At 37.7% G+C, this 9,186-nt stretch overlaps 1 protein-coding gene across 2 annotated transcripts in view; it reads left to right on the top strand.

Moving 5' to 3' along the window:
- The first annotated feature begins 719 nt into the window (after positions 1–719).
- LOC131428258 (trissin receptor) overlaps positions 720–9,186 on the top strand; it is a 280,163-nt gene continuing 271,696 nt past the window's right edge. For both annotated transcript variants that reach the window (XM_058592053.1, XM_058592050.1), the window contains exon 1: positions 720–1,998. The gene's annotated coding sequence lies outside the window, so the exon portion shown is untranslated. The remainder of the gene's footprint in view (positions 1,999–9,186) is intronic.

Raw genomic sequence — 9,186 nt, 5'->3', positions numbered from 1 at the left:
TACGCCTAACGTAGATCTGCAGGCAGATGTCACGTGCTGGATAGATGTACAGTAACTCCATTAGGTTGATTAAAACAGTAGGTTTCAAGTCGATTTCGATTGCTCCGTAAATAACGGTCATACTCCAGAAGCGATCGCTATTCTCATGCTCAACTTTGTTTTTATGATTCATAAAATAATTCACGGAAAAAAACAGATGTTCATTCTCAACGATCTGCAAACAGTGAAAGTTCAATTAACATTTATTATCACTCGCAACCTTCTGAATACAAGACGAAAATAGTTCATTCATCACTGCCGACACGCCCACCCTGAATTAATTGCCACTGAACGCACTTCAATGAGAAGTTATGCTTCATGCAACATCGGATGCCACGGGCATGTTGTACTGCCCGGTAGCGTGACATGAACTCTGTAGCATGACCAATCCACCCACTGAACCACCACCCAACGATGAATTGAAACGACATCGCGCATGAACAACAGTACACCCGCGAACCCCACTGCGATTGCCACCTGATTCCGGCGTTCATTTTCCACAACAAACTTTGGCGCGCTTGGTAGCAGAGTAGCAGCAGCATGGTCGGTTTTCGTTCCTTCCGATCGGTGGATGCGTCGGTTGTCTTATCGTCTCACTGCCAGCTGTTCCGCAAAATCTGTGAATGGGACTCGGGCTTGGTGGCACCGCTGACAGTCTTTCAAGTTCAGTATCCGTATGAACTTCGTCGCGAGCGGTCTGCCAGTGGCGAACGGTTCCGGAGCATTTTGTTGTTGTTGTACAGCGGATGTGCAGTACTAGTTCCATTGTAGTGAACCAGGACCAGTATCATTTTGACAACTTTCCCGGGTGTTTATTTTTCATTTGAGTCAATTGGATGACAGATTTGATGTTTTCAAATTGATTGGATAGCCAAATGTAGTGAAGTGTGAAGTGATCGAATCTGTTTCCGTTTGTGGTTTAAACGCGACGATTGTTGACAGTGATAAAAAACCCGCGAAAAAGAACGTACTCCGACAATTCTGTTTAGTAAATTATTCAGAAAAAAAAGTGGATAAACGGAAAAACCGACTCCGGTAACTATGCTAATGGGTTCAATTTAGGATGAAGCATGGTGTGAAATAAGTCAATGGAGAAAATTGTGAAGTAAACCAGAAACCGACAAAGTTACAGTCGTAAAGTTCAAAACAAAAGCATGGAGGCATCTTCCGGACGGTCAACTTGAGTGTAGGTGAAAAAGTTTTGATCAAATAAAGCGCCGGCTTTTAGAAGTCAAGAAATGATTTTTTATTTCGAAATCAAGTTTCAGTTAATGGTGTTTAGAAAGACAATTCCAGTGATAAATGTGATAAACGAAAGGAAAAGTAATTGGTGAACCATCAAACTCGTTTTAGTAAAATCCATGGATACAGATGTTGAAATAAACAAAAATAAAACGAAAAAAAAGGAAATCACTCTGTTAGTCACTGGAGACGCCGTTAGTGTGAAACCGCTTTGAGAGTATAATGTCGGTAAATTAATCAATCATTCTCTAGTGGCCCGCCAGATTCAATCTGGCAGGTTGTGAGGTTGTGTGAGTGTGTGTGTGTGCCGAAACGTGAATCTTAACAGCTACCGGATCGGATTAAAGTGGATCAGAATTGAGTAGCGTCTAATTGAATTAGGCCAGCTTGTCTCCTCGTTTAAAATGGACGTTGAGATGTGAATTGTAGCTGGCAGGACGTCCGGAGGGAACTGAGTGCACTACATTTCGTGCGCGAGAATCGTTGACGGCGTTCGACGAAACCGTGTAAATCAATCAGCACAAGTGTTAGTTTTGGATTTAAAAGTGCATCTTGCAATAACGTTGCACACCCGTTGATGCACACCAGCTGGATCTGGTTTGGTGTGACGCTGCGTGAGAGCTGAGAAGATCGTTTTTTTTTTGCTCGTTCGCATTTCATTCTTTGGCCAGGAGGACACTGTGCGCAGCGGGAAAATTCGCCACACTATCCAACCGGGTGAGTGAAGGAGTTTTATGATCTGTGTTGTTAGCTTAGATTTCGGTTTCAGCTCAAGGGTGTGAAATTTGTGAGTTAGAAATTGTGTATGACCTCATTTATCATCTCTGCCTCGGTGGGATGCTGGAAAGCTGGCGCTGGCAATGATGGGCGTGTCGATGGACTTGATATATACTTTATTCTGCCAGTGAATCACAAGAGCGGAAATAAATTGTAGTAGTTGTTTGTGAATGGCATCTCGGAAAAAAGTGTCAATGGAAAAGTGTATATTAAATTATTAGTTTTGAACTGGTCAATTTAGTTTCGACGAATGGATTTAACAAAAGTGTTAAGCTGATGAGCTCCAAATGAAAATAAACGATCGGAAAATTGAAATCAGTTCTGCATCTTTTTGCTTCCAGGTTTCCAAACTCCGATAAAGGGTTGTATGAAAATTTTTAAGTAAAGTCTGGTGATTCCCAAAAACATAATTCACAGAGTAAACTTCCGTGTTGGGATGAGAAAAGTACATTCGAAAATGTAGTATATTCAACTTTTGAATAACACATGGATCAATAAGTCCCGAGACTAACAATGGAAACAACATTTTTTTTGCAAATTTTTTTTTTATTCATCAACATAATCACCTTTAGGGTGATACAATGTTTCCAACGTTTTTCCAATTTTTCAATACCATGTTTATAAAAAAATTTATCTTTCGCTTCAAAATAAGCTTCAGTTTCAGCGATGACCTCCTCATTTGAGCCAAATCTTTTTCCCTGGAGCATTTTTTTTAAGATCAGCAAAGAGCCAGTAGTCACTAAGGGCTAAATCTGGCGAGTATGGGGGTGCGGAAGCAGATCAAAGCCCAATTCGTTCAATTTCTGTATCATCGACTCGTTGCTTTTTTAGTTCCATCGAAAGCAATCGCGGCACCCACTTGGAAAAAACCTTTTTCATGCTCAATTTTTCATGAAGGATAGTAAATACACTTCCATATGATATCTGTGTCATCTCATCAATCTCACGGAGCTTCACTTTACGATCTTTCATTATAAATTTTGTCACTTTACTCACATTTTCCGGTGTAACGGCTTCCACAGGTCTATCCGAGTGTTCCGCGTCATTCGTTTCGGTACGACCACGTTTAAACTCGGCGAACCACCGACAAATCGTTGCTTTTGATGGACAAGAGTCCGGATAATATTTTTCAATCCATTGTCTCGCTTGCACGGTGTTTTTACCCATTAAAAAACAATGTTTTATCAAAACACGAAACTCGGTTTTTTCCATTTTTTAAACAAACTACAAAACGACTTTACTCCAATCTCGATAACTCAGCTGTTTCTGGTCGGATCGACTTAAAATTTTGACCCGTTTCAAGCAAAGGTTAGTACTCTAGAACGATGTGGTTACTGGTTTACTACGAGCGCCATCTCTGCTTTAGTCTCGGGACTTATTGATCCATGTGTTATATGCATTTACTACATGCCGAATCCACACGAAACCGGAAAAGTACTCAAACATTTTTTAGAATAGAAGTTAATTCGCTCGAGGAACAAAAATATACAGCCTTATTCTGAATAATGACGTATCGTTTTTTCGATCGTATTTCATTCGTATTCCTAATAACACTAGCAAAATCAAAGGTAGCTAGCGAACCATATTCGATCGAAAAACCAATACGTCGTTATTCACAATTAGGGCGATAATCACTCATGAGTAGAATAGAAGAAGGAAGTTCTTACTACAGTTTTCGGTAGGAAGCTCTAGTGGTTGCTATGTGATGCCTTTTTTTATCAATCCGCTTGTGTTTTTTGCGTGAATATTCATCGATGTTTTTATTTTTCATGAAATTTTGTTTTGTTTTAAATGGTAGTTTGAAATTTCAATCACTCCTTACCTCGGAACTGCAAGACGAATCGAAGATAGAAATTGTAATAGAAACCTTAAAATTATTCCATTTAATCTGAACGTAAGACAATCGATTAAGGAAAAGGGGGGGGGGGGGGGGGGGGGGATATAAATGGCGAAAAAAATCATCATTTTAACGATTTTTTTTAGAACGCTTCTGGAAAATCATAATTTGCGGTGTCCACTGTATCTCAGCGCAGACTAATCAGAAGTCAACAAATCAAAACAGTAGAGTTAGAGTAGATGTTTTTCTAGACCCCAACGTTTCTGTTTGATTTGTTTTTTTTATTTTATTTAACTATTGTGGTTGTTCAAAGTGAAAACTATGATTTTTCACGAAAAAATCCACCATTTTGTAGCTATAAAAACCTCCCCAAAGTAACAAACAAAAAAACGAAAACGTTGGGGTCTGATTTTTCATACGTAGAAACTGTGTGCAAAATTAAAAAAAAATTGGTGCAGTAGTTTTTGAATGACGATGGACACGGACTTTCAAAACCTGCTTACTAGAAAAACGCGCTTAAAGTTTTTTGTCTATAGAATCAATGGAAAAAATTCATTACTCAAGGGAGCCCGCAGGGTATAACATTTTCAAAAAATCATATTTTTTTTCTTTTATAATTTGATATAATGAAACATTTCCAGAATGTTTTGTCAAGTTTTTAAGTCAGTCGAAGCAGAAATTTGGGGCCTGTGCGCCGAGCTTTTACTTCTTCGCAGAATGAGATAGCCATACATAAAGGTCCATAACTTCCAGAGTTTCGTTCTAATAGACTTGAAAATTTAACAGAAAATTCTTCAAATGTTTTACTTTAAGAAAATGCGAAGAAAATAATAAATGATTTTTCAAAAGTGTTAGACCCTACCCGCCCCTTATAGACTTGTGTTGCTACTCCGTTATTGATCAGAACCAATTAAGCTCACGAAATGTTTTCCTGAAACAACTTGCTTGGGAATAGCACGTAGTTTTACATTGTGTAAACTGAATTGACCTCAGCATGCTGATTAATACCGACGACGGTCACGTCCGAATGCAGTTCTACTTGGGAAGAAGGATTGTTAGTTAGTTAGTTGGTTAGTATTTCCACATGCATCACAGAAAGGGGTTGTTAGTAAAATTTCAAATTATATTATCATGTATTTATTGCTCTGGGTAGCCGGCTACCGAGAATACGTAGAAATTTTATTGCGTTTTGTATTAATATGTGCTTCCTACTAAAATACGAAATTTCTTCCGTAACTCGGAAAACTCCGGAAAGTCAGCTATCGGGAGGTTCCCTTTCAATTCATACATTTACATCATCACCTTACCAAAATTATAAAATTACAAATGGATCCTCCTCTTAGTCTAATCTACATATTCATACGTCCTAGTTAAGCACGGTCACAAGAAATATCAGCACAGTTAAAAACTTCACGCGCGCATCGTAAACTTATCGTTTGACCCAAATAAAACTAGATCCATTGATCGAATGTTCCCCCAATAATCGACGAAGTTTATTGTAGCCCGATTTTTAGTAAGGAAAAACATAATAAGACATTGTAAATAAGAAAAATGTGAAATATCTCTAAGAAACGATCTTACAAGTATCCTGCTTCTCCTATTCGCATTGCTGTAAAGAACGCGAGATGACACACCACTACTGAAAAAATAAAATAAAATAAACACTCGCGGATGGGTTTGCTGCAAACCTGTTTTAGATTTTCAGCTTATGTCACACACAGTTCACAGAACAACAGATGATTGATAGCTACAGCGTGGCTTGAACCGAGAAACATTAGATCGCAAAGCATGCCGCTAATTGACTGAACCACAGAAGCACACATTTGCTTAATGAATAATTGATACATTTTTTTATTCATTAATATAATATATTTTTAGGCACATTGCTTAAGCTCTAAGATGCCAAGGGTATTTTCTAATCTTAATTAACGACTAACTTGAAACTAGAATGGTATCATTCGATTATGTCGTCTCGGATTGTCGAAAATCCAGCTTTCAGTTGGCGATCGGCAGTGATCGGTGAATTGAATATTGCATGAGTCTTCCAGATGGCGTTGTTAAATATCTATGGCCACTTGTGTTCGTGTGGGTCCGCGGGAAACACCCCCAGGCTACGAAGGCTTGGCGGGTGGCCCGCATGCTGGTCATCGACTGGAGCGGTCTTCCGTGGCGGAAGAGAATGAAAAAAAAAATTGTGGAAAGTGAGGTAAAAAGGGAGTATGGAAACAAAATGTCATCGCAATGGTGAAGAGATGGGGGAAGGGGGAACGAAAAAGTTAGTGACAAAAAAAAGATTAATGTGTTTGAGGAAATGGTATATGAGAAGCATATATGGACTATCCCGACTCGCCAACACATCCCGAACCGGAACCTCACCTTAGACGGTCTACCTTGGGCCGTAAGGGAATCCAGTAGCTTCGACCTGGTGATTGATACATATAAATCCATACAGCGGCACTTGGTAGCCGAGTGTAAATTACCCTCGGAATCAGTAAAATTCTGTTCGAATGGAATATTGTGTCACTTGACAAGTTAAGTAGTGCGTCACTTGACAAGTTATGTTACCTGTAAAATTCATTTCTTTTCTTTACACGATTTACTAGTAAATTTTCATACTTTCATATAAATCTGATCACACCGTTAATGATACGCAGATGGCGCTTTGACATCGTTTAAATTTGGGCGGTAAACTCACAGTAGCCGTTGCTTGGACATTTGTTAGTTTCGCGAATCAGCATTATTCAATAAATAACACTTTTGGGGACGGGTATAGCGTGATGGGTAAGTCGATGCCTTTCACGCCGTCCGCCTGGGTTCGATTCCCAACCCCGCACATAGACCCTGGCCCGAAGAGGCGAATGACATTCATGTTAAAGCCTCTATAATTGAAACAAAAAAAAATAACTCTTTTAACACTTTTCTCTAATCAACACACACTTGCCACAGCTGCACTATAACTTAAAATAACTGTTTCGACCAATAACTTTATTATATGTTGTTTTTACCTTTCTCATATATTTTTTTTCATATATATATATATATATATATATATATATATATATATATATATATATATATATATATATATATATATATATATATACATATATATATATATATATATATATATATATATATATATATATATATATATATATATATATATATATATATATATATATATATATATATATATATATATATATATATATATATATATATATATATATATATATATATGTATATATATATATATATATATATATAATATATATATATATATATATATATATATATATATATATATATATATATATATATATATGAAAAAAAATATATGAGAAAGGTAAAAACAACATATAATAAAGTTATTGGTCGAAACAGTTATTTTAAGTTATAGTGCAGCTGTGGCAAGTGTGTGTTGATTAGAGAAAAGTGTTAAAAGAGTTATTTTTTTTTGTTTCAATTATAGAGGCTTTAACATGAATGTCATTCGCCTCTTCGGGCCAGGGTCTATGTGCGGGGTTGGGAATCGAACCCAGGCGGACGGCGTGAAAGGCATCGACTTACCCATCACGCTATACCCGTCCCCAAAAGTGTTATTTATTGAATAATGCTGATTCGCGAAACTAACAAATGTCCAAGCAACGGCTACTGTGAGTTTACCGCCCAAATTTAAACGATGTCAAAGCGCCATCTGCGTATCATTAACGGTGTGATCAGATTTATATGAAAGTATGAAAATTTACTAGTAAATCGTGTAAAGAAAAGAAATGAATTTTACAGGTAACATAACTTGTCAAGTGACGCACTACTTAACTTGTCAAGTGACACAATATTCCATTCGAACAGAATTTTACTGATTCCGAGGGTAATTTGCACTCGGCTACCAAGTGCCGCTGTATGGATTTATATGTATCAATCACCAGGTCGAAGCTACTGGATTCCCTTACGGCCCAAGGTAGACCGTCTAAGGTGAGGTTCCGGTTCGGATGTGTTGGCGAGTCGGATAGTCCATATATGCTTCTCATATACCATTTCCTCAAACACATTAATCTTTTTTTTGTCACTAACTTTTTCGTTCCCCCTTCCCCCATCTCTTCACCATTGCGATGACATTTTGTTTCCATACTCCCTTTTTACCTCACTTTCCACAATTTTTTTTTTCATTCTCTTCCGCCACGGAAGACCGCTCCAGTCGATGACCAGCATGCGGGCCACCCGCCAAGCCTTCGTAGCCTGGGGGTGTTTCCCGCGGACCCACACGAACACAAGTGGCCATAGATATTTAACAACGCCATCTGGAAGACTCATGCAATATTCAATTCACCGATCACTGCCGATCGCCAACTGAAAGCTGGATTTTCGACAATCCGAGACGACATAATCGAATGATACCATTCTAGTTTCAAGTTAGTCGTTAATTAAGATTAGAAAATACCCTTGGCATCTTAGAGCTTAAGCAATGTGCCTAAAAATATATTATATTAATGAATAAAAAAATGTATCAATTATTCATTAAGCAAATGTGTGCTTCTGTGGTTCAGTCAATTAACGGCATGCTTTGCGATCTAATGTTTCTCGGTTCAAGCCACGCTGTAGCTATCAATCATCTGTTGTTCTGTGAACTGTGTGTGACATAAGCTGAAAATCTAAAACAGGTTTGCAGCAAACCCATCCGCGAGTGTTTATTTTATTTTATTTTTTCAGTAGTGGTGTGTCATCTCGCGTTCTTTACAGCAATGCGAATAGGAGAAGCAGGATACTTGTAAGATCGTTTCTTAGAGATATTTCACATTTTTCTTATTTACAATGTCTTATTATGTTTTTCCTTACTAAAAATCGGGCTACAATAAACTTCGTCGATTATTGGGGGAACATTCGATCAATGGATCTAGTTTTATTTGGGTCAAACGATAAGTTTACGATGCGCGCGTGAAGTTTTTAACTGTGCTGATATTTCTTGTGACCGTGCTTAACTAGGACGTATGAATATGTAGATTAGACTAAGAGGAGGATCCATTTGTAATTTTATAATTTTGGTAAGGTGATGATGTAAATGTATGAATTGAAAGGGAACCTCCCGATAGCTGACTTTCCGGAGTTTTCCGAGTTACGGAAGAAATTTCGTATTTTAGTAGGAAGCACATATTAATACAAAACGCAATAAAATTTCTACGTATTCTCGGTAGCCGGCTACCCAGAGCAATAAATACATGATAATATAATTTGAAATTTTACTAACAACCCCTTTCTGTGATGCATGTGGAAATACTAACCAACTAACTAAC

The sequence above is a fragment of the Malaya genurostris genome, chromosome 2 (assembly GCF_030247185.1).
Source record: "Malaya genurostris strain Urasoe2022 chromosome 2, Malgen_1.1, whole genome shotgun sequence".
NCBI lineage: Eukaryota > Metazoa > Arthropoda > Insecta > Diptera > Culicidae > Malaya > Malaya genurostris.
This window is presented reverse-complemented; position numbering and strand designations above follow the sequence as displayed.